Source organism: Arachis hypogaea, chromosome 3, assembly GCF_003086295.3.
Source record: "Arachis hypogaea cultivar Tifrunner chromosome 3, arahy.Tifrunner.gnm2.J5K5, whole genome shotgun sequence".
In the NCBI taxonomy this organism is placed as follows: domain Eukaryota; kingdom Viridiplantae; phylum Streptophyta; class Magnoliopsida; order Fabales; family Fabaceae; genus Arachis; species Arachis hypogaea.
Window position 1 is genome coordinate 47,826,512 of NC_092038.1, and position 7,497 is coordinate 47,834,008.

The following is a 7,497-nucleotide window of genomic DNA, read 5'->3' on the forward strand; positions in this document are numbered from 1 at the left end:
CTTAATTAGTTTCTCTAATGCAGCAGAACTGCAAGTTTTATGGACTTCCATCAGAAGATCCTCATCAGTTCTTATATGAAATCTTGCAGATATGTGATACTGTTAAGACCAATGGGGTTGATCCCGAGGTCTACAGACTTATGCTTTTCCCTTTTGCTGTAAGAGACAGAGCTAGAACATGGTTGGACTCACAACCTAGAGAAAGCTTGAACTCTTGGGACAAGCTGGTCAATGCTTTCTTGACCAAATTCTTTCCACCTCAAAAGATGAGTAAGCTCAGAGTGGACGTCCAAACCTTCAGACAGAAGGAAGGTGAATCCCTCTATGAAGCTTGGGAAAGATACAAGCAATTAACCAAAAGGTGTCCTTCTGACATGTTTCCAGAATGGAGCATCATATGTATATTCTTTGATGGTCTGTCTGAAATGTCAAAGATGTCACTAGATCATTCTGCTGGTGGATCCCTTCATCTGAAAATGCCTGCAGAAGCCCAAGAACTTATTGAGATGGTTGCAAATAACCAATTCATGTACACCTCTGAAAGAAATCCTGTGAATAATGAGATGACTCAGAAGAAAGGAGTTCTTGAGATTGATACTCTGAATGCCATATTGGCTCAGAATAAAATATTGACTCAGCAAGTCAATATAATTTCTCAGAATCTGACTGGATTTCAAGCTACATCCGGTAGTGCTAAAGAAGCCTCCTCTAAAGAAGAAGCTTATGACCCTGAGAATCCTACAATGGAAGAAGTGAATTACATGGGAGAATCCTGTGGAAACACCTATAATCCTTCAGGGAGAAATCATCCAAATTTCTCTTGGAAAGATCAACAAAAGCCTCAACAAGGCTTCAATAACAATAATGGTGGGAGAAATAGGTTTGGCAATAGCAAACCTTTTCCATCATCTTCTCAGTAGCAGACAGAGAATTCTGAGTAGAGCCTCTCTGGATTAGCAAACATAGTCTCTGATCTATCTAAGGCCACTCTCAGTTTCATGACTAAGGCATGGTCCTCCATCAGAAATTTGGAGGCACAAGTGGGTCAGTTGAGTAAAAAAGTTACTAAAACTCCTCCTAGTACTCTCCCAAGCAATACAGAAGAGAATCCAAAAAGAGAGTGCAAGGCCATCTACACGTCCAACATGGCCGAACCTTTAGAGGAGGGAAAGGCAGTGATTCCCAGTGAGGAAGACCTCATGGGACATCCACTGACCACTAGAGAGTTCCCTCATGGGGAACCAAGGGAATCTGAGGCTCATCTAGAGGCCATAGAGATTCCACTGAATGTCCTATTACCATTCATGAGCTCTGATGAGTATTCTTCCTCTGAAGAAGATGAAGTTATTACTGAAGAGCAAGTTGCTCAGTATTTAGGAGAAATCATGAAGCTAAATGCCAAATTATTTGGTAATGAGACTTGGGAGGATGAACCTTCATTGCTCATTAATGAACTAAACGTCTTGGTTCAACTGAAGATACCTCAAAAGAAACCGAATTCCGGAAGGTTCTTAATACCTTGCACCATTGGCACCATGACCCTTGAGAAGGCTCTGTGTGACCTAGGATCAAGTGTAAACCTCTTGCCACTCTCTATAATGGAGAAAATAGGGATCTTTGAGGTATAAGCTGCAAGAATCTCACTAGAGATGGCAGACAAATCAAAGAAACAGGCTTATGGACTTGTAGAGGATGTCTTAGTGAAGGTTGAAGGCCTTTACATCCCTGCTGACTTTATAATCCTAGACACTGGGAAGGATGAGGATGAATCCATCATCCTTGGAAGACCCTTCCTAGCCACATCAAAGGCTGTAATTGATGTGGACAGAGGAGAGTTAGTCCTTCAGTTGAATGAGGACTAACTTTTGTTTAAAGCTCAAGGATCTTGCTCTGTAAACATGGAGAAGAAGCATGAACAGCTTCATCCAACTCTCTCCATGCAGAGTCAAGCAAAGCCCCCACATCCAACTTCTAAGTTTGGTGTTGAGAGGCCACAATCATGCCTGAGCATCTGTAAAACTCTGTAAGAGCAACCTGTCAAGCTATTGACATTAAAGAAGCACTTATTGGGAGGCAACTCAATTTTATTTATCTATATTAATTACTCTTTCATTTTGTTTTCTATTGTTATTTTATGTTTTCTTAGGATGATGATCATGTAGAGTCACAAAAATAACTACAAAAATTAAAGTAAAATAAAAAACAGCATAAAAAATAGCACACCTTGGAGGACGAACCGTAAGGATACCAAAATGGGCGTTTAACGCCCAGTCTGGCACCATTCTGGGCATTAAATGCCAGAACTGGCAGGCAAACTGGCGTTTAAACGCCAGTAAAGAAAGAAAAATGGGCGTTTAAATGCCCAGTCTGGCACCATTCTGGGCGTTAAACGCCAGAACTGGCATGCAGACTGGCGTTTAAATGCCAGAAAGGGCAGCAGACTGGCATTTAAACGCCAGAAATGCCACACAGAGGGTGTTTTAACGCCAAGGAAGTTTAGGGATGAAAAATCCTTGACACTTCAGGATCTGTGGACCCCATAGGATCCCCACCTATCCCACCTCACTCTCTCTCCTCTTCACACCTCTCTATAACACTCTACCCAAAACACCACTCACCTATCAAATCTTACCCTCTTCCCCATATTTTCTTCACCACTCACATCTATCCCCTAATTTCCAAAAACCCATCATACAACCCACCTACCCCCACCCACTCAAATTCAAACCATTTCCCTCCCGAACCCACCCCTTCTCACACGAACTAACTCCCTCTCTTACCCTATAAATACCCCTCCTTACTCCTTCATTTTCACACCTCACATACACTCAAAACCCCCCTTGGCCGAACCCTCTCAAGCTTCCATCTCCCACTTCTCTTCTTCTTCTACTCTCTTCTTTCTTCTTTTGCTCGAGGACGAGCAAACCTTTTAAGTTTGGTGTGAAAAAAGCGTTGCTTTTTATTTTTCCATAACCATTAAGGGCACCTACGACCGGAGAAACCTCTAGAAAGAGGAAAGGGAAGACAATTGCTTCCATCTCCGAGTAATGAGAGATGGAGAGATTCATCTCAAAGGTCCATCAAGACCACTTCTATGAAGTTGTGGCCAAGAAAAAGATGATCCCCGAGGTCCCCTTTAAGCTCAAAAGGAGCGAATATCCGGAGATCCGATATGAGATTAGGAGAAGAGGATGGGAAGCTCTCACCAATCCCATTCAACAAGTCAGAATCTTAATGGTTCAAGAATTTTATGCTAATGCATGGATCACTAAGAACTATGATCAAAGTATGAACTCAGACCCAAAGAATTGGCTCACAATGGTCCGGAGGAAATACTTAGATTTCAGTTCGGATAATGTGAGATTGGCGTTCAACTTTCCAATCATGAGAGGAGATTCTCACCCTTTCACTAGAAGAGTCAACTTTGATCAAAGGTTGGACCAAGTCCTCAAGGACATCTGTGTGGAAAGAGCTCAATGGAAGAGAGATTCTAAAGGCAAGCCGGTTCAACTAAGAAGGCCAGACCTTAAGCCTGTGGCTAGAGGATGGTTGGAGTTCATCCAACACTCTATCATTCCTACTAGCAACCGATCCGAAGTAACCGTGGATCGGGCTATCATGATTCATAGTATCATGATTGGAGAGGAAGTGAAAGTTCATGAGATCATACCTCTATAACTATACAAGGTGGCTGACAAGCCCTCCACTTTGGCAAAGTTAGCCTTTCCTCATCTCATCTGTCACCTATGCAATTTAGCTAGAATTGTCATAGAGGAAGACATCTTCATTGAAGAGGACAAGTCCATCACTAGAAAGAGGGTGGAGTAAACAAGAGAGCCTACTCATGGACCTCAACAAGAGCATGAGGAAGTCCCTCATCAAGAAATCCCTGAGATGCCTCAAGGGATGCATTTTCCTCCACAGAACTATTGGGAGCAACTAAACACCTCTTTAGGGGATTTGAGTTCCAATATGGAGCAACTAAGGGTGGAGCACCAAGAGCACTCCATTATCCTCCATGAAATAAGAGAGGACCAAAGAGCCATGAGGGAAGAGCAACAAAGGGAAGGAAGAGACGTTGAGGAGCTCAAGCACTCCATAGGATCTTCAAAAGGAAGAACTAGACGCCATCACTAAGGTGGACCTATTCTTTAATTTCCTTGTTATTTGTTTTTCTATTTTTTCGTTCCTTATGCTTTATGTTTTGTCTATGTTTGTGTCTTTATTATATGATCAATAGTGTCTAGTGTCTATGTCTTAAAGCTATGAATGTCCTATGAATCCTTCACCTTTCTTAAATGAAAAATGTTCCTAATTACAAAAGAACAAGAAGTACATGAATTTCGAATTTTATCTTAAAATTAGTTTAATTATTTTGATGTGGTGGCAATATTTTTTGTTTTCTGAATGAATGCTTGAATAGTGCATATTTTTTATAGTGAAGTTTATGAATGTTAAAATTGTTGGCTCTTGAAAGAATAATGAAAAAAGAGAAATGTTATTGATAATCTGAAAAATCATAAAATTGATTCTAGAAGCAAGAAAAAGCAGTGAAAAAGAAAAAGCTTGCGAAAAAAATGGCGAAAAAAATAAAGAAAAAGAAAAAAAAAGAAAGAAGAAAAAGCAAGCAGAAAAAGCCAATAGCCCTTTAAACCAAAAGGCAAGGGTAAAGAGGATCCAAGGCTTTGAGCATCAGTGGATAGGAGGGCCCAAAGGAATAAAATCCTGGCCTAAGCGGCTAAATCAAGCTGTCCCTAACCATGTGCTTATGTCATGAAGGTCCAAGTGAAAATCTTGAGACTGAGTGGTTAAAGTTGTGATCCAAAGCAAAGAGAGTGTGCTTAAGAACTCTAGATACCTCTAACTAGGGACTCTAGCAAAGCTGAGTCACAATCTGAAAAGGTTCACCCAGTTATGTGTCTGTGGCATTTATGTATCCAGTGGTAATACTGGAAAACAAGATGCTTAGGGTCACGGCCAAGACTCATAAGTAGCTGTGTTCAAGAATCAACATACTGAACTAGGAGAATCAATAACACTATCTTAATTCTGAGTTCCTATAGATGCCAATCATTCTGAATTTCAAAGGATAAAGTGAGATGCCAAATTAACACTTTAGCAAGACATACATGAATTCCTAAATTAAAATATTTCACAACAACAAGGATTAAGTATAAATACAACCTTTTGAGTTGCAGCTTTTCATTCTTCCCCATGTTGCCTCCCTTTTGAGTCATAATGCAAATTGTCTTCAAATGTTGGCTAGTTTCCTGCATAATTCTCAAAAGTTGCTTGCTTCTCAAGCCCTTAAATGAATGGTTAGTATGCATAAATTGAGTGTGTCTCTTGGATTTATTTTGGTGTGGGAACACCAAACTTAATTCCTTGCCATTACCTCTGATGCAACAAGTTAACCAATTATAGATTCTCTTAGCCTTGCCAAAGGTTATGTAACTATGAACTAGAAAACAGCTAAATGGTTAAATGATTTGTCTGATTGCTTGGAGCTAGCATTAGGCAGAAAGTGAGAACGTGTTTTTAGATAAATTTTTGGTGGAACACCAAACTTAGAGTCCTTCATTCTCTCTTAAATTGTTTTGTTGTGAAACACCAAACTTAGCTCCTTGCAATACATACCAATCATACAACCTTTTTATTGAAAAGCTTATGAAAAGAAAACTACCTCAGGTTGGTTTGCCTCCCAACAAGCGCTTCTTTATTGTCACTAGCTTGACATCCTTCATTCTGTTGATGATGGAAATTGAAGATCACAGTGCCCTAGCTTGTCTTTCTTTACCGTGAACTTTCTTCTGGTTTTCTCTTTGATGACCTCTATGAGTTCCCGTGGAAGGATTTTAGTCACAATATAGTGATCAGACAACTGTGGGACACCTTCATAGTTTGAATGTTTAGCAGTACTTTATCCCCTAGTGAAAATCTCTCAGTAGGGATTTTCTGATCTTCTTTAATTCTATCTTCTATTTCTCCTTGTAAGACTTCCTTGTTGTATTTTTCTTGGCTGGTACTTTCTTTGTCCAAGGTTTTCTTACTTTCCTCTATGATCTTTTTCCATTCTTCCCTTTTTGCAGCATTTTCGTTGTTATTTGGTTTGTCTTCAGTGATGTTGAGAGGGATTTCCTCCTTCTTGGTTGTTTTTGAAAAATGCTGAGCCAATAGCAGTATGTGTTCTTCAAGCTTCTTATGTGCATTCATATGGTTTTTGGTCTCATGGACTTGAACTTCCACGAGTTTCTCTATCATCATTTCCAAGTCCGAGATTCTCTGAAAAAGTTGTAAATGTATGAGATGAACTGGTTGATGTGGGAAACCTTGTGAAGGAATTGCATAGGTATTGCGCGGATAAGATGTGGGTGTTGCAGAGGTGTTCTGGTGATTTTGTGAGTTATTATGAGGCTGGGAGTGCATGTTTTGTGAGTATTGGTTTTGATTGGCATTATTGGATGAGTGACGTTGGTTGTTTGTGGTCATGGATTTGCCCTGGTTGAAACCTCTTTGTTCTTGATGTTGATACTCCCCCATTCTCAGATAAGAATGGGGCCTTCATGGTGGAAATTGTGTATTCACTGCAGCAGAACACAGGCAATCAACTTTTCTAGCTCTCAGCTCCATGTGTTGCTGGGTTTGATGGTGCACTTGTTTGTTCAGGTTCATGACTGCATTCACTCCTTCAAGATTCGTCACTTCTTTTTCTAAAACTGCATTCTTTGGTTTCTCAAATGAGTGTTGGTTGTTGACTCCTTTGTCATTGAAATTTGCAGTTCCTTGGGCAATTGTTGTCGCTTTGAGTAGGCCATCTAAGAAGTAGTCCACCACTTTTCTTGTTTCTAGGGTTAATCCTTCATAGAAAGCTTGGAAACCCACTTTGTCATTTGCTTTCTTGTATCTTTTCCATGCCTTGAAGAGTGATTCTTCTTCTTCTTGTGTGAATGGATGTACCCCCTCTTTCAGCTTGATGATCTGTTGGGATGAGGAGAATTTAACTAGAAACTTGGTAACTAAATCATCCCAACTAGTGATACTTCCTTGGGGAAAGGTTTCAAGCCATTGTGCAGCTTCATCCCTTAGTGAGAAGGGGAATAACAAGAGCTTATAGGTGTCATGATCTATACCATCGGGTCTGACAGCACCACAAGTCTTCAGAAAAGTGGATATGTGCTGTTTAGGATCCTCCAATGGATTTCCGCCATAGGAACAATCGTTCTTGATTAGTGTAATGAGTTGTGGCTTCATGTCATGATATTCTTCTTCCACAGAGACTTCTTCTCCAATAATAGCCTTCCCTCTGACTTCTCTTCTCAACCTTCTGATAGTCTGTTTGTCTTGACCTTCAGAATTTGGAACCTCTCTTCTTTCCTGTGACATGCAAACCAATACAAGGAACACATAGTGGTACTTTTTGAAAATTGAATGCAGTTAGTTGAGACAAAATTTCAAACAGTTAGTGTGTTAATAGAGGCAAATCTTCAAACAGTTAGT

General features: G+C 40.1%; 1 non-coding gene across 1 annotated transcript; it reads right to left on the bottom strand.

Moving 5' to 3' along the window:
- Positions 1–272: 272 nt before the first annotated feature.
- On the bottom strand, positions 273–376 carry LOC112793691 (small nucleolar RNA R71). Its single transcript, XR_003198393.1, has one exon. It is a non-coding gene; the product is annotated as a small nucleolar RNA R71 (small nucleolar RNA).
- Between the last annotated feature and the right edge of the window lie 7,121 nt (positions 377–7,497).